This window comes from Dipodomys ordii, unplaced genomic scaffold (assembly GCF_000151885.1).
Source record: "Dipodomys ordii isolate 6190 unplaced genomic scaffold, Dord_2.0 Scaffold56, whole genome shotgun sequence".
Lineage (NCBI taxonomy): Eukaryota > Metazoa > Chordata > Mammalia > Rodentia > Heteromyidae > Dipodomys > Dipodomys ordii.
The window spans coordinates 1,183,136-1,209,551 of NW_012267272.1; the positions used below are offsets into that span (position 1 = coordinate 1,183,136).

The following is a 26,416-nucleotide window of genomic DNA, read 5'->3' on the forward strand; positions in this document are numbered from 1 at the left end:
TTTGGAGAGATTTAGGGAGGAGAACTCAGCCAGGTAGGTAGTTAGAGTCCTCAGAAGTTGGGGAGATAACCAGCACATGGGAAAACACGTAGAGCAAACACTAAGTGAATCCTGTGTTTCCTTAGTGGAAATTTTAGAAGCCTCTCTTATGCCGGTGAAGAAAAGGACTTTTCTTTGGTGAGGCTTTCTGTATTTTGATACTGGTTGTGCTCGATGGGCTTGGTGGGGAGAGGAAAGCAGAGTAAGACAGTAAGGAAACAACTCTGTCTGTCTAGAGTCTCTCTGTGAGGAAGGAGAGGTAAAAGCATGGCTTCCACGTGGAGAACACAGCAGCAGGCTCCCTGCAAGAGCTAGGAACTCAAGCTCCTTACATTACTTCCATGGCCCAGGATTGACTGGGCACATCAAACACTACAGGGCAGGGCTATGAACATTTCTTGGTAGGAAAGATCTTCTTCCAAATTATAGTCAGTGATCCTTTTCTTCCTTAATGAAATCACTGCATCTGGGCACTGATAGTTTGCTTATACCAGCAACCTGGGAGGCAAAGATTGGGAAGATCGCAGTTTGAGGCCAGTGCAAACCAGAAGTTCACAAGACCCCATCTCAACAGAAATAGGGTATGGTGATGTGCATCTGTTATCCCAGCTACATGGGAAGTACAAATAGAGGATGACAGTCCAGCCTGGCCCAGGCAAAAAGAGAGGCTCTTCTAAAAAATAACCAGAGAAGCTGGGCGTCAGTGGCTCATGCCTGTAATCCTAGCTATTCAGGAAGCTGAGATCTGAGGATCATGGTTCAAAGCCAGCCCAGGCACGAAAGTCCATGAGACTCTTAATCTCCAATAAACCACTAGAAAAAAAACTGGAAGTGGTGCTGTGGCTCAAGCAGTAGAGTGTTCACCTTGAGATGAAGAGCTGAGGGATGGTGCCCAAGCCCAGAGTTCAAGCCCTACAACTGACAAAAAAAAACAGAGAAAAAAAAGAGTTTCAAGTATGGCTTAAATAGTAGATTACCTACTTAAGCAGATGTGAAGCATTGATTCAAAACCCAGAATTACCAAAATAAAAGAAAATACAAAGGAGAACCACTACTGCTTTCAAGCTTTGTCTGAATACTTTTCCCCAAAGGAGGTCCAAAGTATCAAACACCAAAACGCTATATCACGCTTCCTGCCCTCGTCCTTCTCTACTTGACCCTCCCATTCCAGAAAGAGATGTTGGAAGGACACTCTAGAGATTCTTGGCCTTCTTAGTTCTTGGTTTTATTTTTTGTTCAAATCTGGCTTAGCCAAAGGAGTCATAGGGAAGGCAAGAAGATGTTTTCCAGCCCTGTTTTGACCAGGGGGATGTTTCCAAAAGAACTGAAAGCATTTATCTGTCATCTTCCCCAGCAAGGCATCTTGGCACTAAGCACTTAAGAAAAAAGAGGAATCAGAACCAGCATGGAGAGATGACAGAGGCAGAAATAAAAGGCCTCGTTTCAGCCCCCCACATTTACATCCCACCCACCAGGACGCTTTCCAGAGTCATTTCAGGCCTGCTCAACCCAGGAAGCTTGCAGCATGCCCAGCTCTACCCGGTACTTATTAGCATAGTTCTAAAGGCAGGGAGCAAGGCAGTAGAAGGGTCTAGCTCAGGAAAAGCATGAAGAGTTGTGGACTCAAAAATTATATGACAAAGAGTGAGTCTCTAGTCTCAGATTCCTCTTGCTCACACACCATGAGATATGGTATGTAAGACATGGGGGCCAAGTTCCCAGATCCCTGGAGCATCATGCTCTTTTACATCCATGGGGAAATAAGCAATGAAAGTCAATGTCAGCATCTGTTCACCAGCTACTCTATTCCAACCCAAGCTCTCTGGGCTCAGAAGGGTAAGGGAATGGGAGGATATGAGCATTGATGAGAGGGGTCAGAGAAACAAGTACCAGCTGCAGGACAGTCCCTAAGATGGTCGGAAATGAAGGTCCTAATTACATTCCTCCATTGGTGATGACCTGGGGTCACCACACACCAGCAATTATTTACTCTGGCAAAGCGATTAGGGAATTGGGACCAGGGAATTGATATGTGTTGGGGAAGAGGCATGTGGGTTCTGAAGATGAGGCTGGTAGTAGGAAAGATCCTCCTTTTGCATTTGTCTCCTCCCCATTACAAACATCAATCAGTCAGAGAGCTGGGTATCACTTTCTATGTTTTCATCATGGAAAACCTGGAACCCCCAAAATGGCATGAGAAAAAGGAGAAAGAGAGAGGGGGAGAGAGACTGAGAGAAAAAGGAAGAGAGAGACAAAAAGAGTAAGAGAGAAAGAGGAGAAGGATGGGGACTGAAGAAACAACTGCTCAGCAACAGCTATGTAAAGGGTTAAAATGGTGAAGTTCACAATAGAGTTTGAAGTTTGGTATTGGTAACCTGGTATTGTATATACATTTATCTGAATTAGGGAAGGGAAGGGGATCAACAGAATGGTGAGACAAAGGACAAGGGGGAACCAATGCAACAGTGACACTCACAAGACAATATGTTGGAAATGATCTGTACAACTTGGGGAGGGGATTGGGAGGAGGGAAAGTAGGAGAAAAATGAGGGAGGTTGTAACAAGTTTGACAAGAAATGTACTTATTACCTTACTTATGTAACTGTAACCCCTCTGGACATCACCTTGACAATTAAAAACATTTAAATGGTAAAAGTTTCAACATGCTGGCTTTTCCTCCAGGGATGAAAATAGAGTACTTAGTTAAGAATGAGACAGCAAGAGTAATAGGGGACACTAGAGTGGTAATGCAAACCCTCAGCAAGGACAGAGACCCTGAGGCAGAGGACTATGGGCATGGCCCCTGAACCAGGAGCATTCTAAAGGAACTTGCTAGAAAGGCCACCTTTCAGCTCTACTCCAACTCTGCTAGCTCGGGAATTATGGGTAATCTCAGTGGGTAAAAGGCCCCGGGATAATTCCAATTCATGTTCAAGCCTAAGGCCCAATATGTAGGAAAGAGACCTCCAGAATTCCATCCTATCCTTTGCCCTCTATGAGTGTTCAAGTGCTGATGCCTGGCATCACTTTCATTAGTACCCAGTGATATTATCTTTGCTATGCCATTGACAGAAATGACATCTGAGCATGATTTACTCAGAAACAGGAGAATAAGGTTTGCTCCCAGTACTGAGCAGGCCCTGGTTTCCTGTAGACATGGTAGCTACTTGCTGAGTGCTTATCACCTCATACCCTGCTCACAGGAATGGTAACAGCATGGATACCATAGGTGAAGTCCAGGAAGGAAATGAACTTTCAGTACCAACTGTGTGCCAGGCACTGTCCTAGTTTACTTTGTATACAGTATCACAAGTAATCTTCATAATGATGACCCAATTGTATACATAAGAAAACACCTATGGAGGTTGGGGATAGAGCACTTACCTCCACATGGTAGCATGTGGAGGCCCTGGACTTAATTTGAAGGAAGGAAGGAAGGAGGGAGGGAGGGAGGGAGGGAGGGAAGGAAAGAGAAACTCATAGAGACACAGAGAGGGGAGGGGAAGAGAGGGGGAAGAATTTGAAGAGGTGAAGTAATTTGCTCAATGCTACACAATGACTAAGTCCCATCCCAACGTTTTTGTTCTTGCCATTATGTTGAGTGCTTTTTCCTCCTATGTTAAAGCAATAACTAAGCTGCCTCATTACATGGAGAGATTGGAAGAGAAAGATGTAGGGTTCTCCTACTGCACTGTTGGTGGGAATGTAAACTTGTTCAACTACTTTGGAAAGTAGTATGGAGGCTCCTCAAAAGACTCCAATTAGAGCTCCCCTATGACCCAGCAATCCCACTTTTGGGCATTTACCCAAATGATCACAAACAAGACCATACTAAAGCTTCCAGCACAACTATATTTATTGCAGCATTATTTACCATAGCTAAGATATGGAACCAACCCAGATGCCCCTCAGTAGATGAGTGGATCAAGAAAATGTGGTATATATATATATATATATATATATATATATATATACATACATACATACACAATGGAATTCTATGCCTCCATTAGAAAGAATGAAATTGTTTATTTGTTAGGAAATGGAAAGACTTAGAACAAATATTAAGTGAAGTAAGCCAGGCCCAAAGAAACATAGGTCCCATGGTTTCCCTTATTTGCAATAACTAGTACATGTCTAGGACAAGCAGAAAAGGTCAAAAGCTATGTACATATGACCATATAAGATGATGTTAAGTGAAATGAACCCCAAGACAGGGACATAAGTTTTTTTTCTTTCTTTGTATTGTTTTTAATGTACTTATAATGTACTATGTGATTTCTTTTGTATGTTCTTTCCCCACAGTATAACCCCTGTTTTTACTGTATTTGATTCCGGTGCCCTGCATCTTGTATATATAATTTTCTAATTTTGGGAAGGGAAGGAAAAAAACAAAATACTTAAATAGGGATACAGGCTGACCCATTGTAACCATGAGATATACAAGACACTATGTTGAAAACGAACTTTACAACTTGTGGAGGGGAGGGAGGAAGGAGTTGGGGAGGTGGGGAGGAAGGGATGGTAAGGGAAAAACAAAGGAGGAGGTCACAATGTTCAGTAGGAAATGTACTCATTACCTTACTCATGTAACTGTAACCCCTCTGTACACTATTTTTAAAATAAAAAACGTTTAAAATAAAAAAGATGTAAGGTTCTGTGGGGGACATTTGCTTGTTTTACCAGAAGCCAGGTTGGAAATAGCTGAGTAGAAGGAGGTTCAGAGGACATATAGAAATGAGCGGGTTATGGGCTAAACTGTATCTGGCCTCTGCTCTCAAATCATGTGTGTGGATCCCCCCCAGGACCCAGGGCTGTGACCATATTTTTGGAGACGGTCTGTAAAGAGGTAATTAAGTTAAATGACATTATTAGGGTGGACCCTAGCCTTAGAACACTGATGTCTTCATAAGAAGAGGATATAAGGACACATACCCACAGAGAAAAGGCCACATGAAGACAGAGAAGATGGCCATCTACACGCCAAAGAGAGGCTTAGGAGACACAGCCCTGCCCATGCCTGCACCTTGGACTTCTAGCCTCCACAATTGCCAGCCAATCCATGTCTGTGGCTTTCACCACCTGGTCCTTGGTACTTCGCTACAGCAGCCTGAACAGACACATATGGACCTCTCCTTCCTCACCCTGGGCTCTCCATTACCTATAGGCCCTTCTTGTGCCCACTGGCTACCAGCAGTAGCTCAGAGCATCCTTGCTCTGGCTGGACTGTGGAAGTAGCCAGACCTCAAGGAGATAGGCAGCTTTGAGAGAGCATGCCAGCTGCCTGCCTGAGGATGCCTGCTATCCCCAGCCTCACTGGCTCTGTCTGCTCAGGCAAGGCGGGTACCCGGGGCCTCCATAGAACTGTTCCACTGTCTGCCTCTTTCTTGGCAGGTGTCTGATGAGAGCCTGAAGCCTGTGGAAGGAGAACTATAGAGCGGAAACAAAACACCTCTTTACAGGGAACGGGTTTACCTTCAGGGGCTGCAGGGGCTTTTGGCTCTCAGGATGGTACAAGGAGGCAGGTGGTAGCTGTGCGGCAAAGCAGAAAATAGTGAGAAGGGTGGAAGGGTCAGCCCACATCGAAGCTGTATAGGTCTCTCTTTCTCTCTGTGTCTCTGTCTCTGTCTCTCTCTCTCTCTCTCTCATATACACACACACACAGAGACCTATACAGCTGTATATGAGAGAGAGAGATTGTTCACATTTATACCTGGAGGCATGCCAAATCCCAATGCACTTATACACACACACACACACATACACACATGCACGCACACGCACACACGCACACGTGCCCATGCGGGTGACACACACACAAGCACGTGCCTGCACGTGTGTTGGGAACCCCAGAGTATGTTTGCTGAGTGATCATGCTCCTTGGAGAATCCCCACTATGAATTCCCCCACACCCTCCCTTTCTGGGCTTCAAAACTGCATCAAGCATGCAGATGTGAAGAGAGTCAGACAACCAGAGAAGGCTGCCAAGATGGTTCATGAGGCCTAGGTAAGAGGGGGGCAAGATGTCACCCAGATGGCCCACAGGCAGCTTGGGAATGTGCACAGCCCCCCAGGAGGCCCTCTGCAACTCTGTTGAGACACACCCATTCACCTGCGCCTCCCAGAAGACCTGGGGAAAGGGAAGGTAGGGGTGCATGTGGAGTTTTGTAGAGGTGAATGAAGAAAGGTAAGGCTGCCTCTCCTCTCCTGTCAGGGTTGCCAGGAGGCTGTGGGGAGATAAACCTGTCTGAATTTCTATATTGTAGGTGTGTTTAGAAATTCCTACTTGCTTCTTCTCTCTTCTCTTTGAGATCTCTCTGAGCTCCAGCTCAACCAGTTTCCTCTGAAGAGGCTAGTAGAGGTGCAGAACGAAGCCAAAATGACCAGAGGGGCTAATCAACTGGGTCTGGACAGTGATGAGATTAAAGTCAGTGACAAATTTTATTACAGAGCTGTAACCGTGCCCAGATAAGTGTGTGACAAGACGATAACAACTCAGCTGTGAGCTAGCAAAGCCGCTGGGGAGCCTTTAACAGACTGAGCCCCATGATGGGCCAAGAAGAGAAAAGGGGAGGGGAAGAGGCTGAGGAGGAGTTGATGGATCAATCAATCAGAGGCTGGGGACAGCGGGACCCTCTACTCCTGCCCAAGGACTCCACTGCTCAGCAGCCCTGGGAGGCCTTGCACAACACTGGCTCACTCATATCCCTGAAAAGAGAGAAAAAAGTTATCTTGTGTGTCTGTAGCTCCCAGGCACCATTTTTGCCTTGTGAAACCTCATCACCTTTCAGATCTTCTAAACTATTCTGCTTATGTTGGACCCTGCCTGCCGTATCACATAAACACAGGAAGCTAAAGCCTTTCGGAGCCAGGTTAACAGTGGCCCATGCCTGTAATCCTAGCTACCTAGGAGGCTGAGGGCTGAGGATCATGGTTCAAAGTCAGCCTAGGCAGGAAAGTCTATGAAACTCTTACCTACAATTAACCAGCAAAAGCTGGACATGGAGCTGAGGAATAGTGCCCAAGCTCTGAGTTCAAGCCCCAGAGCTGGTATAAATAAATAAATAAATCTTTTTCTGTGATACCCAAATGGGTACCTTGTTTATTTTAATTTCAAGTGTATAAAAGAGTTACAAAAGCAACATCCAAGCATTGGCCTACAACATGTATGTAAAATCCCTCATGTTAATATTTTACAAACCATGGAACAATTATTAAATCAAATTAACATGGTACTATTTATTAAACCTTCAGTGTTCACTTGGATTTTATCAGTGTCCCATTAATGCCCTCTTTCAGATCCAAGAATCAATCAGAGACCCCCCACACTTCACAGAGTGTGCTTTATAACTTGATACCTTTCTATTCACTTAAAAGGGTTTCTTACTAAGAAAATTAATTACAATTTTATGCAGAAACCTTAGTCATCTATACTTTAAGATCTAAAGCACTTCCCTAGTCCTACTTGTCAACCTCCTCTCGTGATGCAATGAGAACCACTGAGAGTAACAGAACAGATGACTTGTGATATAGTCTAGTGGCATTCCATGATGACAGAGTCTGTGGATAAAATGATGAATATCAAGATAAAATGGTACCCCTCCCTGTAGAACCTGAAAGTGATCTCCAAAGATAAATAAGTCCTAATCCCTGGAACCTGCGGTTGCCTTGTATGTTACCTGTAGAGTCAAAGAGACTTTGCAGATATAATTAATAAAGGAGAGATTATGCTGGATTATCTTCCTAGGTCCCAAATGCAATCGCAGGTATTCTAATAAGTGGATAGGAGAGGGGAGTCTTATCACACAGAGAAGGCATTGTGGAAACAGACCAGCGACACTGGCCTTCAAGATGAAAGACTGTAAGCCAAATAATGCAGTTCTAGAAACAAAATGGCAAGGAAGTGAATTCTGCTCTAGAATCCCTGGAGGGATTATGGTCTTACAGATATCTTGGTTTCTGCCAAGTAAAACCCATTTTGGACTTCTGACTTCTAGAACTAGAAGAAAATAAATTTGTGTCATTTGAAGCCACCGATTTGTGGCAATTTGTTATAGAAGTCACTGGAAACTAATACATCCTATAATGTAGATGGGGAGTTCTCAAAAACTAGTATGTCCAGGTCCAGCTCTCTCTACAACCCACTATACCATGTGGTCTGAAAATGAAAGCTGCTCTCAGATCCTTTTGAGTGAAGATTTGAAAACACTGATTGAAAACACTGTGTGATTGATCTAATTCATATTTGGAAGTATCTATGAAAGCCAAATGCACTCTATGACCCAGCAATTTCACTCTTAGATGTATTTCCAGTAGAAATGTGAACATTTGTGGACACCAGAAGACTTACCCAAGGGTGTCAAGAGCAGTAGTGTTCCTAGAAGGTAAACACTGCGAACCATTCAAATGCTCATCAAAGGGCTGGGATGTGGCTCAGTGACAAAGCATATGCTTAGCAAGTGAAATGTCCTGGGTTTGATCCCAAGTATAGAAAAGACAAACAAAACAAAACAGTGGACTCAAATGTTTATCAATCAACAAAATGGAAAATGTTCATTTGTGTCTATCCACACACAGGAATTCTATACTCACTTGCAGTAACACAGACCACACTCACACTCAAAGTAGAGAAAGAGACAGGAGACACTGGGGGCCATTTCCCACACGGTGCTTTGTGGGTCAAGTCCAAAGCCAATGAAGCTAGTGTGTGCAATGAGAAAATGACAGAATGGTAGCTTAGCTGCCCCCATGAGAGCGAGGACTGGACTTTAGGAGGTGTAAGGAGCACTTGAAACTGCAGTGCTCTGTCTATTGATCTGGGTCAAAGCTTACCTCAGAGGAATTGAGCATGGGAAAAGTCAGAAAAAAGGGTACACTCAGGAGATGCCACTTTCCTATATGAGTACATTGATGTAGTCAAAAGATACTCAAGAAACTCAAGTTTGGAGCTGGTCTTTTCCCAAGCCAGTTCTTTCCCACTCCCGACGCTGTGTGTAATGGAGAACTGGGCTACCACCTCACAGGACAAGCACAGCAAACAAGGCTTGCCTATTACCATAATTACATCTCCGCGAACGTGCAAAGCTCTCATTTTCCCTTCATGTCTGTAATGTTGTGGGGACACGGGATGCAATTACAGCCCTGAAATGTGCAGCTTTGGAAGCATAAACACATACATCGACAGAAGCCTAGGTGAAGCATGTACATTACACGGCATGACCAAACCGGAGAGTAAGAATGACCTCCACACAGCCCCTACCACCCAGCCTGGAGGCTGCCTGACCCTCTGGGTGAACTTATCATGGGAACAAAAGCTAGAACAATTCTGGAGAGAAATTCCTCTGAGGAGACAGTTTTCTGGGATCAAGCTTCTAATTAAAAACTTGTGGGGAAAAGCACAAGGTTAAAAAAAAAGCAGTAGCTATTGTTGTATTTAGCCCCAGCAACTTTTTGGTTGTTTCTAATGGGGGGAAAGTCTCCCCTTCCCCTTTTTTATTGTAACTTCAACCTCCTTGGCCATAATCCATCATTCAAGGAAGCTGGAAGCAAATTGAATGGCAGCAAATGTGTCATGGAATGATTCTATTTCCTTGGCAAGACAGAGAGGAATGCCAGGCAAAGACCAGTGAGCAATAAGCAGGCCAGAGCTGATTTGATTTTGTGGAGTATTTCAAAACATGAAGCATATTGGGGTGCTCAGGATGTCCCAGGAAGAAGATGGATGGGGTCTACTCCTGAGGTTCTGAGTATTGCTTATTCCCCTAGGGTGTTTTCAGTTCTGATTCTCCCTTTCCCAAACACTCTTATTATTGGACAGGCAGCATGTCAGCAAGTCCGGACTAATTTCAGCCCCAGCTCAAAAAAGCACAGATCAGAAGACAAATCTACAGAGGATGGAGAGTCGGGGTAGGGCAAGAGCCTGGTCTGAAGCAGAGAGGTTCCTCTACACCTACTGAGTGTAAACTTGCAAAAACAAGTGGAAATAATTTTTAAATGATCTGCTGATCACGATGGTGTGTATTATATTCTACCTTTGAGAAGTTCAGATCATTGGAGCTGACTGAATTGCCGCACTATCTGATTTCCAAATTCACGTTTGTACCAAAAGAAAAGTGCATCCACACCCGCTCCTTCTGTTTCTCTTTTCCCTCCCACAATCAAATTAGACATCGATCTGCAATCCATCCACCTTTCTAGCTGCAATAACGGACGTCAGTGGATTATGAGCCCAGTGTCTCGTGAGCACAGTGTCTCAGGTTCAGTCATGGAGTTGGCAGGACGCAAGTCAGTGTGCACACCAACACTCCCATCTAAAGTCCATACGCGAGAATTATGAAAACGGCACCAAAAGCAAGGGTTCCTACGCTGTGCATAATTTAGATGCAACACGAAGAATTCATAACTTGTCCAGATATCTTCAAAGAAAAAGAGATGCATGGAAAAAAAATTAGCCAGGTGCCTTCCATCTCTGCTGGGACGCCATCAAGCCTACCTCTCAAGTGGAGTGACAGAGTCACAGACTTCTCAGAGCTTCAGATGTCAAGGGACCCAGGGGTGTGATTTTCACCAGGGAACCGAGGGCAGCTGGAATCGCTACCAGCTGAGGAGTGAGGCTGAGGCTGTCGCTGCAGAAAAGTAGCACTTCAACTCAAATTTACATGTGTGTGCATGCACACACACATGTGTGCATGCTGCAGAAAAGTAGCACTTCAACTCAAATTTACATGTGTGTGCATGCACACACACATGTGTGCATGCTGCAGAAAAGTAGCACCTCAACTCAAATTTACATGTGTGTGCATGCACACACGTGTGTGCACCCAGGCTCTCTGTGCCTCAAGTTCTTTCCTTTTTCCTCCTTCTGTGTTACTCACTGTAAGGATGAATTTCGTTTATGGAGTAAAAGAGAGACGCAAAGGACAGGTGGGCAGAAGAAAATCTGGAATTTAAACATTTCCGGAAAGAGTCTCCACACCATTCTCTTGTGAGCTCTTCATCCTCTCTTCTCATCGAACTCCCTCCTTGTAATAATGCTGACCAAACGGACAAAAGCTACCAGGGAAGCAGAAATACATAATAGGCTCCAAAAATAATAAAGATGAAGACGATTGTAAGAAATGTCTTGGATATATTAGAGAAAAGAGAATGTGACGGAAATTTTTGACTTTATATTTTGATAAGATTCAATGAGATTTCTGTTTGAAAAAAAATCAGAGTAAACATATCTAGAGCAGAGGTTAGCAAACCTTCCCATTAACAGGCTATAGAGTTAATATTAACAGCTTTAAGGTCACAGGGTCTCTCTTGCAAGAAGCAATATGCAAACAACATGCAGATGATATGCAAATGTAAGTAGGAGCAGATCTGGTCTTCAGCTAATTCGGTCTTTGGGGGGGTGGGGGGACTACAGTCAGGTGAGGTAGTATGAATGGCTGAAGTTACCACCTCTCTGAAAGTATCAAGTAGCAGAAAGCATATTATAAAAAAGAAAAAATAATAACACATTTGGAAATTTCCCTAGAAATCAGATGACTATGGGAAAAAAGTAGATGAGACTTGGATGACACAGAATTCTCCAAGGAGGACACATTACAGAGCAAAAGCACTCATGTGGAGATGGTAGTAACAAAGACCTTCCTGCATGGAAAACTTGAGGCTGTAGAGTGAAAGAACATACTTGAATAAAATGCCAATGAAATTAAGTCAGCTAACATACAAATCCTGACATCTAGAGAAGATTTGAGAAACTTTCAGACAGCGAAAAGGCCAAGATCATCTATAGAAGCATCAAAGCCCAACCAGCCTCAGGCTCTCTCCTACAGTCACTGTTCAGAGACAATGAAGTAATTCCCATAACCCTGAGAAAAAAAGTACTCAGGCAAGCTTTCATTTGCACATAAGGTCAATGGAATGACACTCTTAGACATCCAAGAGCTTACAAATTACATTACCAGCATTCTCTTCATAGGAAAACAAATGTCTTAATGATAACACTGAACTCCTGAGAGACAAGTAAATATGAAGAATCTACAGGTAGCGATTTGCAAGGTAATAGACCCATGAGCATGGAGAACCTGACAGAGTTATTTAAACACTTAATGTAATTTTGATTACAAACAGTAGAAATGTCAGAAACAATGTTTGAAATGGATGAATGAATGTTGAAATTATCATAATGTAAAACTATTACGTTGCATTTTAAAGCCCAAACCATATTAATAATCATTAGAAAGCAGAGTGAGAAAAGGGGAATAAAATTTATAGTGTTTAATCCTTAACTAAGATGCTTAGAAAATATGGGTTTAAACATGTTGTCAAAAACAGAAGAGTAACTACTATCAAGTTAAAATGGAATAAAATAAATGCTTTTCAAGTAATCATAGACAGAAATCATTCATAATGCAATCAATCCATCTAACTGAAATTAATAGGAAATTAGAAGTAAACAAGAGGTAAATACACCAGAAAGAAAATCAACAGATGAATGCACAGTGGAATATCAAGCTGCCCTTAAAAAGCACAGGATTGAAGGATATTTGGTCACATGAGAAAATGTTCACAATGAAAAGTAGAGGGACAAAAGAATACATTCATATATGTGGAAACTCACATTTATAGGGAAAAGGTATAGAAATACCTTCAAACATTAATAATCATTTTTGAAGATGATAGAATTTCAAGTGATTTTTTTCTTATTTATTCTCTTTCTCAATTTTCCACAAATAGTATACATGCTATAATTTTTAAAGCAATCAGCATTTTAAAAAAACACACAAAAAAAAAAAACCTTTTAGGGTAGCATGCAATCAAGCTGATTATTCTACCATGGAGGGGAAAAGGTCATGAAAAGAAATTGGCTGATATTTGCCACAGGTTAGATTCAGGAAGTCAGTTGGTTAAAACCTGGATTTCCCATCTTTTGCTATATCCAGCAAGCTCTTAAGCCCTCAGGTCTCTCAGAAAAAAAAAATACACCAGGAAATTTATAATTTCCATATTGTTGCTATGTGCTCTGTGCAGTGTGCTCTACTATAAAACAACCCAAAGACATAGGCACTACAGTCCCATTTTACAGGTGACAAAACTGTGATTAGAGAAGATAAGAAATTTGCTTGAGGTCACCTGGTTGCAAAGGAACACTGGGGATTTGACTCTAGGTGGCCTGTGGTCAACACATTTATATCCTCTTGCTTTTCTTCCTGGACCTCATTGCGGTTATTTCTTTTCACGTGCTCTTTCTTTGCCACAGCTTAGGGAATCACAACTGTGAAGGTTGCTATCTCGTGTATTCAGATGGACCATAAATATAAAAGCCTCACATTCTCACAATGAGACAGTCTGCAAGCTACACCAGCCACAAGTAAACATGCCACCCCTGTCCCTTCTGGTCTAGTTTCAATGGATAAAACAGACCAAAAGCCATGACAATTCCACCCACCCCTACTTCCTTCCCTCACCTAAACACAGAGTGGGGCCCCAGAAGCCTGTCCAATATACTCCAGAGTCTAAACACTTCTCCTCAGAGGCCCAACTCCAGCAAAAGAAATCTGTGCTGCCTGTCAGCAAAAATGAATAAAATCCCTATCTTTGCTGAAAGGCAGGGGAGGGGGCTGGGAGCTTACCTCTGAATTGCAATGTTACTAGGACACAGTTTGCTGTAATAATACCAATTAACATTTCTCCCACTTAATAGTTTCTAGTACAGGATAAAAATAGCAATACACGTGGTACTGAGGTGCAAAAAATAACAATGGGAATGTGCTCTGGAAGAGCCTTGCTCTTGTCATACCTGCAGAGGATGGTAAGTAAGCAGGAGGACCATGGAAGATCTAGAAGGGGACTGCAGAGAACCTTCTAGAAAGTAAGGGGCTTTTGTTGTTGTTGTTGTCATGCTCCTTTTATAATCCTGAGTCATCAGAGGAGCCAAGAAGAGGATACCTGAGGCACAGTGAAATGACATTGGTGTTGGGGGTGCCAGGGTTTGATTATTGGTTCCCTCACTGAAGCAAGTTCTGTGACGTGCTTATCAGTAACCTCTAAAAGCTGCACTCTGTACCTGCAAGGTGAGACTCAGCAGCTGCTCACAGGAAGGCGTGCCATTTTAATTCAGTTACATCTGAAAGGTCTTTGTAAACTGCAACTGCCATTTAAATGTACCAGTAGGAGCTTAGGTATCTGGTAGCAGAAATGACATGAGTGGCATTTGCCAACCCAAACTATATGATTATACAAGTGAATGGTATCATAAGTTAGTCCCCTCCCACAACCGGATTAGCTGTATTCCAGTGGCACAGGTTCAAGTTCAGCAGGCTCTCTTTTCCTGACCCTGGTATACATATGTTCAAGGATGTTTCAAGGACAAAAGTGGCCAGTCCAGAAGCTCATTTTCTCCATAGTTCTGAGACTCAGCTAGGAGAGAGGATGCTCAATCACACTCAAGAATTTCCTGCACGTTGGCTTGACTTCAACAGCCATTAATGAGGGCTGACCTAGACCCGGGTCCCATAGCCCATAAGGGTACAATGGGAAATACTTGAAAGTCCTTCCTTTATCTATCCCCTTACTCATACATATTCCCATTCCTGTCCTAGCCCTAATAAGACAGCACACAGACCTTCTACAGACCATTTGTGATGTAGTAGGGACCACCCACAAGAGCTGGGCGGTGGTCTTCTAGTTATGTTACACAGAGGTTTTTAGTTTCCTGAAGTGTGAGAACATGGAACATCCTCTACTCCTCTACCTGTTTCCTCAGCCTGAAATGAATTTTATCAGGTCAATGTTGGATTTTCAGGTAAAGTTTTACATGAAGGAAAGGTCCTGTCTCTCAAAAGTCTCACAATATTTGTTCTTAAGGGTTGTGAGAGTCATGATTGGGGTTCAGAGAAAAAGGACCTTGCTCCAAAGTCAACTTCACCCACCCAAATAATGATCTTGTTTCCTTAATGTGTAAATATTGTCTGGTAATACCATCCAGAACTTCTCTAGATAGATTCCTTATGCCTGAGTACAATGAATTCCCTGATTCATGAAAACAAAAACAAAAACCTTCCTACTTCTGTCATGCACAGTGTTCCCAGAATCATGGGGACTGGGACTGTCAGCTCAGGCCACAGGAATCCAAATGAGCAAAGCATTATCCGGAAGTTGGAAGGAGATGCAGGCAAGAGAGTAGCAGAAAGACCCAGAGGAGACAATTCCTTCCTATGGAACTAGAGAAAGATTCTGGAAAGATTCTCATAAAAACCATCCATCTCCTGCTTTGGGAATCCACAGATTTGGAAAAAGAGAAGGCCAGAGGAATAGAATCACCATCTTGGAGCCAGAGAACGTGACGTCAAAGAGGTTAGATAGTGCCTTGGATACAGGGGGACTCTGCAAAGTCATCTTAATGAAGGAAGCATCAAAGGCTAGCACATCACAAACACTCAATCTAGCTTCTCTCCTTCAGAGATGCAACAGTTTGAAGTCATCAACCTATTAATAGGCAGGGTGGGGTCATGGATCACCGCGTGGTTATGAAGGCAACAGCAAGCAGAATACAAGAGGAGGGCCAGCTTCAGTCAGGGACAGTGATGACGGAAAAGGGAGAACTGGAATTTCTGAGAGGCTGTAGTTCTTGGGTAGACTCCATGGACAGACACCTCCTCATCCTCAGCCCAACGGGATATGATGGGTACAACAATAGCATCTGTTGCCACAGCATGCATTCAGATCCTACCTCTACAGCCTTAACCATTTGGCCTTGCATGCGCTATTGAACTTCACTTAGCCATAGTGAGCTCAAGTGTTTGTGGAATAGCAAGTAGATCTACTTTTCAAGGATGTTCTGAGCATTAAATATTTGAGTCACCAAGAGCAATACCCATATTTAGCAAGTATGCTAAATATGTTGACCAGAGAAGTCAAATAAATTCTCTTTGCTGAGATAATCCCACACAGGGTTCAGCCCAGCTAATTGAGGAATGAGGGGTGAGGTGGGTAAATAAAGTACCCAGGATATCAGGGAGATATCAATAGCACCCCAAAAGAAACCTTCCTTGTGTGACCTCCTCTGCTGCATGCATTTCTTCCACTTCTCTTCTGCTTTCTTCTTATCTTTGAAATTTTTTTCCTATTTGAATTTCTTATACATTTTCTAGTTTTCCTTTCATGCTTCTTTAGTCAGTCTGCTAAACCATTCATCAAGAAGCCTACATAATGTTTGGTCAAGGATTCAGTTGCCTATCTACAGGTTTCTGGGCTGTCTGGGTTAGCAGGAGACTCCCATTGGGGAAAGTCACCTGTTCAGGATGCTTTTTAACTTTTTATAAGAAACACAATCTGTCCCCACCTCTTAGCTGGGCTCATAATCCTTAGCAGCTCCCAAAGTGGTCCTGTCTTTCACACAAAGAAAAGCTGCAAGATTGCCTGAGAAATTACTGGAGGGGAAAGGTTGAGGAGCAAGGAATGATGGGACAAGGAGCCCCCAGTCCAGTCCACTCCCCTGACATCATGCCACAACTTAGCAGTGGTTGAACCTGGAGCAAACAAGGGGGCAAGCAGTTTGCCCAGAGTAGGAGGAAATGGGTTTGCTCAATCAGTCACACTCTGTCCTAAACAAGACCACTTCTTACACAAGAGCTTGGAGGTCTACCTGAGTCTGAGGCCAGAGTTGTTTGCTGTCACTTGGCCTTTTTACTGCTTTGTGGCTTCCAGATCCTAGGATCTAAAACCTGGCCCACCCATCAGCTCTACTCACCAAGGACTCCCTGGAAAGTGTGATTCCAAAGCATGTTTTCTGGTCTGCAATGCACAGTGGGGAAATAAACACAGAGAAAGGGTAGAGTGACTGCTAAGTCACAAAATGAAGCGGTGAACCTAGGGATCTAGCCTCTCAGCCTGGTCCCATGTTAGCCCAAGAAATCATCGTGTAGGTTGCCTCTGTCTCTCTGAGACTTCAGATGGCCTCATCGTTTGGGACAACGGTGTCCAAATGGGAAAATATGCTGTTTGCGGATGGCACAGCTTCCCCCACACCTCACAAAGCCCCTGCTTTGTGACTGCACACCCATTTCATCTCACACACTCATGCGCACACAGCTCTCACAGGCTTACTGACTAGTTCCTGCATGAACCTAGATTTACCCTTTGATCAATCCTGGTGTGAGAGTTGGAGGAGACCTTCTTACCCCTAAGAGTAAAAAGACCTTGGTTATCTGGTATCAATGGAGCCTAAGACATACCTGAAGTAATTATGACAAGAGACATCTTTATATTCCAGCTGCTAAGGCTTCAAATGACTAACACACAGTGTGGTGGAAAACCTAAAATGTGATGTACTTGGAATGTACTATTTCAATTGATGTTTATACAAATGTCCCCTATACTTTGGGCAAATCACTTTTCTTAATGGTGTTAATAGCTTGCATATTCAATCCCAGTGAACTTTGAAGGAATAAATGACCAGGTCTCAACAATCCAAAGAACTGGTGTCAGACAGGGAAGTCTAAGCATACTGGAGCAAAGGAGAAGCCACCACAGAAAGTGTAAACAACATCACTAATGTCCCTTTCTAGACTGCTGCATGGTGACTTCTGGTCCTGTTGTCACCAAAGTAGGAGAGGCAGAGGAGATGAGAGGCAGAAGAGGGCTGAGAATGTCGCTAAAAACAGCAACCTTTTCCAGGAATACTCCCTGAGCGCGCACGCACACACACACACACACACACACACACACACACACAAAGGCACATTATTTAGGTACACACTGTTACACATTTGAAGAGAAAAGAGTTATGTAACCTATCAGCTGTTCATTTTCACAAGCCTAACAGAAATGGAGTATATTCAATCCCCTGAGTACAGAAACCCATGGCAAGAGTCCAGGGCTTCCACTGTACCAAAAGAAAAGGTCTCTCTCTCTCTCTCTCTTTCCTTCTCCCTTTCCTCCCCCACTCTCTTTCCATCAAGCGCAATATAGCTTCTAGTGGGGAGGGTGACCTAAGTATTTGGTGCTGACAAGTACCAAATGCTACCTCTCTGAGGCCTCAAACTCTTGGTATGCTCCAAATTGGCCCCATAGAAACCTAAGTATTAAATGGAAAAACAAAATTGAGTTCTGAAACATAATAGAGATGAGAACAAGCAAACTTAGACACTTTTGAGTCGATGGAGGAGAATTGGCCATCTGTGATACAAGGATATGGATCTTGGAGTCTGTTAATGACCCAGCACCTGACCTCCTCATCTGAGATTCTCTTGGTTGAAGCAGGAACGAAGCTACTCACCTGGCAGAGCTATGTGGTGAGAGCCTAGATTGTACCTCTATAAAGTGTTATAGCTCAAGACCCAGGAAAGAGTAGTTGCTGTTTTTATTTTATTTTCCCCTTATTTTCCATCATCCTGTCTCTCTTCCCTTCCCTAGTCCTGAATGATTAAAAGTTATTTCTTCCTTTGTGGCATCGGAAGTTAGTTCTCAGTCTTGGAATTGAAGAGAGACTTCAGACACCTTGTTGGGAGTTCTTACCCTTCCCAAAACGTAGCTCCTTTCTGATGTGTGCAAAGCCCTGCAGAGAACATACCTCCATGCTAAGATAGAGGCCATGGTCTTCCTCCAGTGCACTCCTGTGGACTTTCCATGCAGCACTCCATCATCATTTGCACCGCCCATCTCACATATACACGAATGGGAGGACCACATGTTCTCTTAGTTGGTGATCTTTCCATGTCTCAAATCACATTGTGGGGCCCTGGTGAGATATCTGTCCCATCCTCCCTTTGTCCCTTGGCTTCCCTGAAGTCGGCACTGGCTGAGTCTTCTCATCAAGGAAGCTCCTCTGCCTTACCCGGGACTGTTGGGGATGACCTTGGCCAAGGTTCTTCATCAGCCTCTGTCCCAGGAGAGCAAACACCTGTCCCTTTAAAGAACCAGGAATTCCAGCTTTTATCAATCATTGCTAGGGCCTTTTGAGAGCCAAATTCATTTTTCAAACTGATAGGACACAGATGTCTCAGAATAAGAGTTGGAACAGAGCTCTTCAGATTCCGGTCCCCAATTTCCCCACTTCCAGACGTGTACTTGTACAATGTCAGCCATTGGTGGCACATAACTGCACACGTGCAAGAACCAACCCAGGAGGTGGCGCATCATTTCACGTCTAGATCAGGTAACATCTTCCCTGCTTCTTTGTCTGTTCATCGAAATTCTTAAATCTATTGAAGGTGCTTTGCTAAACTACCCAATTGGGGACATACCTGTAGCATTTCACAAACCTGTTCAATCAAACAAACAAATCCCTAAAAACCACTTTTCTGAGAAGAGAGTGCCTAGGCCCCTGGGTGGCCACTCTGCTCTCCCGAGGGTCCCTGGGACTCCCAGACGTGCTGAAGTCTCAGCGTAAGTCCACTCGGGAGAGTTTGCCTGAGACTATGCCCCATTCCCTTTTGAGAGATAGAAATCTGGGGCCATCCTGGATTTTTCTTCAGCACTTCTGCATACTTTCTTTTTCATGACTTTCCCCATCTCTCCTCCATATTTCATCTATTTTTCTTGGAGCACAGAAAGATCTGGAGCTTTCCTTATTCTAAAATATTTTTCTAATTCAATCTTTTTTTGTTTGTTTTAGTTGTACAAGAGTATAAATTCCCTCTCTTTGTCTTTATCAGATCTCTCACACCTACCATGCTTTCCCTTAGTATGGTCATTTTTTTAACTTCTTTCTTTACATTCTCTAACCTCCAAAGAACTGCTGAGGTTAGAGTTTTAGGCTAGTCCACTCAACCTGCCAAGTTCAAGGTTGGGTGGTGGGCAGAAAAGCAATTTAAAAAACAAAAAACAAACGAGACAAGAGGATGTCAGGAGAAAAGTGAGAGCTGTCCAATGAAGCAGAAAACGCCCTCCTAACAGACAGCAGTGGTCACGGCAGGAACCTGGCAGCATGCAGGACACACCCCAGCTGGCTACCTCCCAAGCCTGCCAGGGGCCCTGGGAACCCAGTTCCAGGCTGTCAGCAGAGACAAATTTAGCACTGATGATCTCATCTTGCAGAATAGCCCCAGGGCCTCAAAGTGTTCAGGAAAACATCACTTAGACAAGTTGGGAAGTGCATGTCACTGCGGGTCCCTGATTTAGCTGGTAGGCTCCAGGGTCCCTCAGGTTCTCAGCACAAGATCACGAAGAAGAGCAAGTACAGGTAGTAGCCAGCAGGTGGCAGGATAGGGCAGTGGCAACATGACTACTCTGCTCTTCCCCCATGGTCCCCAGGACTCCAGACACTGTATGATGAGGTCTCTGGGTGAATCCAACAGGTTCCAGCATAGTGAGTTGGAAATGAACAGCAAGCAGCGTTGAACATTCCCTTCTTTGCCTATGTAAATCTCCCCTCTGACCCCATCCGGAGATCACATGTCAGAGTATTTATAAATTCAGCAGCGGGCAGAGGCAGAGGAAGGCTGGAGAGAGCATTCTCTCTGTTGTTTACTGTCCAGGATGTCAAAGCTTGCAAAGGAGGCAATTGCCCTTGTCCTGTGCAAGGAGTCAGTAGCCAAAAGAAAAAAAAAGGTAAGGATATGCCAACAAGTGCAAGCCCTTTGGTCTGTCACTGGCCCTAGCTACCTTCCCCTCCAAGGATTCACAGTGGGGTTTCAGGTTTCTCTGACCTTATCTGAGTAGTTCCCCTGAGGTTTGTCAGTGTTTTGTCATTAGATTTTTCCCTCGTGTCCTTGGAGCTAAGAGGCCACAAGAGCTACTCCAATGATGCCCCCAAAGCAAGAGGGGAGTGCCTGAAAGGTCCTTAAGCTGGAATGACTTCTTCCCCTGGCAATTGGCACCATAGCCTATGGTCAGCCCAATGGATGAAGGGCGGTATGAAAGTTAACTAAAAATGCACTTGATATTTATTGCCAAGTGGAATAAGTACTTCCAAAAAGGAGGGTCCACTATAAAAAGAGCAATCAGGATCACCCTACGACAGGTGATTGATAATGAAGGAAAATAAATGTTGTCACCTCAGAAAGGCTGAGCTTCTGTCCAAGCACACTAGATGCCACTCCCTTGTCAGTTTCAGTCATATTAGAGGGGATCAGCTCCTAAGTATAAGGGTCGAGAGTCTGATCAATTCTGCCCCAGAAAGTGCCAAGGGAGCATAATGAAGGCTGTCAGAAAAATCAAAATGTACTGAGAATTTAAGGTGACCACCCAAGTAAAATCTCCAAAAGACACTGGAAACACTGCTGTGGTTACAGGGAGGAAAGATCTACCAGGCCCTTAGAATAGAACTGACAGAAGGCAACTATTCAAGTGAAGACATCAGAAAAACCACTACAAAGGGAAATAGCAGAACACAGGGCCTGGAGGAGAACCTGGAATCAGACATTCCAGTCAGCGGCAGGGCCTAGAAGATAGAGGCAGGGAAACCTGGCCTGGGGATCAGAAACACAGCCCTGAGTCAAGGTCATCCTACACATGCGCATGCATATCACACCACCTACAGCCCTGGGACACTTGGGGAAGAAACAAAATTAGTTCGGCTTGTGAACCATTTATCCTGGAGAGGCAAAATGAGATATTTTCTCCTGTTCTTTTAATTAAAAGTTAGCTCATAAATCAAAGACCTTGTTTCCAGGCTGCAGGAAGGAGGTAGTAGGAGAGAGTCCAAGGGTCTCAGCATAGCATCTGCCTGGCCTGGCTTGCTCTCACAGGTCATTCGCCCCTGGTACAGCAGATCACTGCAGTAGGGCGTTTAGTAAGGGGTGACAGGTGGTTTGGCTGAGTAATATCCTGTCTTCCTTATTGGGCTCACTCTTCCCAAGAGGTCTCGTGAGAACACATGTGTGTATGTGCATATGAACACACATACACATTTCAATCCCACAAGGGCTGGTTAGGGCATCTATTTGGAGCATATGATTTTCCCTTAGAGAAATCCAACCTTTAGAGCCCTCCTTCCTTCTGCTTTCCAGCCCAGCCAGGATTCACATGGCTGTTTACAGAGTTTGAAGAATCTCCTCAGAAGCCTATCAAGAAAAAAAAAATCAAATGGATCCTCACTATCTTCTTCATTTCAATTATTCCCCTCCTCCATCCTGGTATATCAAAGAATGCTCTGTAAACCTGATGTCCTGTGGCCTACAGCTCATGCAGAAGTGATATGCAGGGTGCGTACTTGAATATGTTTAATCTGTCCCAGATCAGAAGTACAGCCTGAAACAAAATTGAGATTTCCTGGCTGTCAGCGCTAACATTCTCTGCATTGCTCAGGGCTGCCTACAAACTCTTCAGAGCATGACTGGTCCCATATGCAGATCTAGGTTGATACTTTGCCATGAAGACCATTGGGCACCTAGAATCTACAGAGGAGGCAGCAGGGTGAAATTCAGTGATGCCTTTCGCTCCTCATCTTCCTTGAGCTTGAAAAGATGGCTGCTCACTGTGTCTACACCTGTATGTCTTCGTATTTTGGCATAGAAAATGAAGATAAAGAAAGAGAACTCTCTATACAGAGAGGACAAGAGAGGGAGAGAAAATTGAACTTCATTCCAGCTTCCTGCCTAGAAACTATTCATGACCCACAGTCCTCTTTCTTACAGTGTTCCCCATCCCCCCACCTCCAACAACCCAACCATTTCCTTCTCTCTCTGTCCACGAGCAGAGAAAGAGTTCATTCAAAAGCAAAGGTCAGCAAGGAGCAAAAGACCCCTTTCCAGATCCCCAGACCTAAGTCCCTCCAAAACAATCAAATTTAAAGCAGAGAGATTAAATTATCACTAAGCTAATTATGGGAATCACACTTAGGCTGGCCGCTGGGAAGCAAGGTCAGCAAGCAAAAGACATTAAAATTAAAGCCAGATGCAAGAAGCACTTTAAAGAGCAACTGCAAGACCCATTACCACCCCACATGCAGGAGGAAGAGGCCAGTCTGATGGCTGTCTATCTGGGCAATTGTCAGAGTATTTGACAGCTAAATAGCTGTGCTCTGTCATCATCTCAAGGCCAAAGTGGGCACATCAGAGGGAAACTGGTTAGAGGGTGTGATGCTAATTTCGAAGATAGCACAGAAGGGAGCTAGTGGTTCTTTCTAAGGGGTAGAGCCCAGGGCATCTGCCCCAGAGAAAGTTGCAGAGAAAAGATCTGTATCTACTCCTCACTGTATGTGCATGGGGCTCTTGGCTTTGCTGAGTGAATGAAGGTCTGTGTTCATACACATCAGGTATATGTGCATGCTTATGAATGGGAAGGAGGAGGGCCATGTGTGGACATATATTTATCTACTTAAAAATACAAGGGAAAGAGTTTAGAATGAGGTAGAGGGCCCCTTCTAGCACAATCACAACTGGGCAACTCCTTACAAGAATGATGCGATGACCATGTCCTCATAATTGCTGCTATTAGCTCAGTTGTGAACAGATACATTGCGGTGTCCAGTTCCAGCTGCTCAGTGCCTCCTCTCCCATCACCCACATAACCCAAACTTAAGACATGTTAGCTAAGAACTTGGCAGTCCAGGAATTAAGTTAATATCTATGCTTTTCAGCCCATCTCCAGGATGGCTTCCTGGACTTATAACTCCAAATGTGCCTGTCATTTCCCGAGAAAAGACAGCACGTGGCAATGCCGGACCCACATCAGGTCCATGACCTAGTCTTGAACCATAACCAGTTTTGTGGATCTGGTCTACAAGAAAGAAATACAAAAGTGCAAAATCCTGCCTGCGTCCAGAGTGAGATTTTGGAATTCATAGTCAACAATATGGGTTCAGGAAGAAAAAAAAAAGGGAATCTTTGGAAGTTAAATTACATAGGAAAAATTAATTTGGGAGGCTCTATTTAATTGTAGGTAAAAGGAATGACTCAATAAATTTGAATAATTTAATTATCTAAGAGACATCTGCTGCACACAATCTAATCATTGCTTCTGAGTAGAAAAGTGCCTTCACTTTCAAGAAAACTAAATTTAGGGAGATGCAAACCTCCAGAGCCTGACTAATGGAAGAACACGAACAATTCCAGCTTCAATTTGGGGAGAAAAAAGTAAATCACAAGAAAACAAGCTGAGAGAGAATTGACTTAAGAGAATGCTACTCCGACACTGCTGGGGTCAACCACAATGAAATCAGCCACATCTTAACTTTGGGGCACACATGCTCTAGCATTTATTATTATGGAAGAAGTAACTGTGAGCTTTAAAAACTAACCAGAAATGCAGGCCATATTACAGAAGATAAAAAGGAGATACTTCTGGTTTGAAGGTTGACGTTCCTACAGTAGTCCTTATTGGGAGCTGTTTTGACAAAGTTATTGATAGAATGTTTTCCTCTGCTCTCCCACTTTCCCTTCCACCTATGCAGCAGGTCCTTCCTGTGGCAGAGTTCCCCTTCCCACACCACTCACTCTGTCGAGGCCAGTGAAATGGAGAGACAACAAGAAACACCACTTTCAAGCAGCAGCTTTAGCAACTATGGGCTTCTGCATCTTGTTTCTCCCCTTGCAATGAAATTGGCATGTGCCAAATACAGGCTACTCTTCACTCTCCAGCCCAGCCAGATGAATGGTGTACCATGTAGCTGGTACCAATTCAAGGTACACAAGAATGTGAGTTGGAAATAACCTTTGTTCTCATAAGCCCCTTAAACCCAGGAGTCACTTGTTATATAACTTAGCCTAAACTAGCTGATACCTACCGCCTTCCACAGTCCTTCTTCCAATACATTTCTTATTTAACATGTGTTACCTTCAGAGTACTACTCTGGGCATAGCTGCAGTTTAATCAGGACAAGATTGTGACACACTGGAAAAGAAAGATCATCTATATTGATGAACTGTATTTTCCACATGAAGCAAATAAACACATTTTTCCTGAAAAAAAAAATCTCATGGAGCACCCGTGACTCACACCTGTAATCCTAGCTATTTAGGAGACTGAGATCTAAGAATCATGGTTCTAATCCAGCCAGGGTAGGAAAGTTGGTGAAACTTTTAAGCACACCCCCCCAAAAGCCAGAAGTAGAGCTGTGGTTCAAATGGTAGAGCTCCAGCCTTGAGGGGGAAAAAAGGCTCAAGAACAGCATCCCGGCCGTGAGTTCAAGCCCTAGGACCAGTACACACACACACACACACACACACACACAATTTCAACTACAAATGCTGAAACTTTCCTATAATTTCTGGACAATCAAGATGTGACTAACATTGTAAAGCTATTACTAATTCTAGAAAAGGATTATTTTGTAAATACTCTGTTTTCCCTCCATGAACCAATGACCCTACCCAAAAGCCTGTGGTCTTTCTTCCCCATTAGTCAAAAAAGCCCAGAGTTCAGCTGAAGAGAAGCAGTCAGTACCACCAGCAACCCTTCATCCATGTTGCAGGCCACACTAGGGGTGGGGGAAGGGTTTATAGTTCCCACATGTCACGCCAGCTCCATCTAGCAGATGGCACTTCAGACCAAGTTCAGATGTAAGTTCAGGTCCTCCCAGAATCTAAGCCTATGCTTCTTGAACAAACTTCACCAGAACTAGGCACTGGAAGGTCCTGCCTGTAATCCTGGCAGCTTGGGTGCTAAGATGGAGAGGATTGCTGTTTGAAGCCTCCTGGCTTTGAACCTTAAGATGATTGTAACCCTTCTCAACACCCTAAGCCAGAGGACTCCAGGTTCCTGACTCTCAGAAACTGTATGGTAACAAATGCTGTACTGAGCCCTTGGATTTGGGGGTAGTTTGTTACACCACAATAGACAGCCACACATCTATGTCACCTAGGGAGGGCAGAGATTAAGATGTCACTGTGAGAGACCTGACAGAGCTTCAAAAGGTCACCAAAGATGATAGAAAAAAAGCATCATGACACCATCAAGAAGCAAACCTAACAGCCACATGCACAGAAGTCCCTTAAGAACAATAGGGAGGCTCAGAAGAGTCCCCACTCAATCAGAGCATCAACTGGTGGGCTATAAATCAGACCCATCATATAAAGCAGCCACCCGCATCTCCCCATCAACATGGCCAAAGAAGATGTATTGATTTCTGGCAGGAAAGCCCTCCATCAGTTCTATCCTCAGGGACTGTCTTCTAGATCCTACCATCCTTCGAGCTAGAGTCTAGAAGGGATGGGCCCAGCAGTAAGGGGTCATTTATTGCTGGGGGACTTCTGCTCCAAGCCTTCTGCCTCTTCCTCTAAGCATCATCTCTCTCCTCCTCTCCCATCTTTGTTGTCTTGGTTACATGGCCAGACTCCTGATATGCTGCTAGTTTTCATTCTAATGATATGTTCTTGTAAAGCACAATATTTTACTTCAATTGCATGTGTCACTGGATAAATTCCTCTGGCGTGTCTGACATTTGTGTATCAGCTGACTGAATGTGCTCTGTGATTTGGGGTGTTTCCGCAGCACTTTCTTCCAT

The 26,416-nt window shown here is 43.8% G+C and overlaps 1 protein-coding gene across 3 annotated transcripts in view; it reads right to left on the minus strand.

Annotated features, from left to right (window-relative positions):
• Positions 1-26,416, minus strand: part of Plxna4 (plexin A4) — a 422,862-nt gene that overhangs the window by 305,130 nt on the left and 91,316 nt on the right. The gene's annotated exons all lie outside the window — the stretch shown is intronic.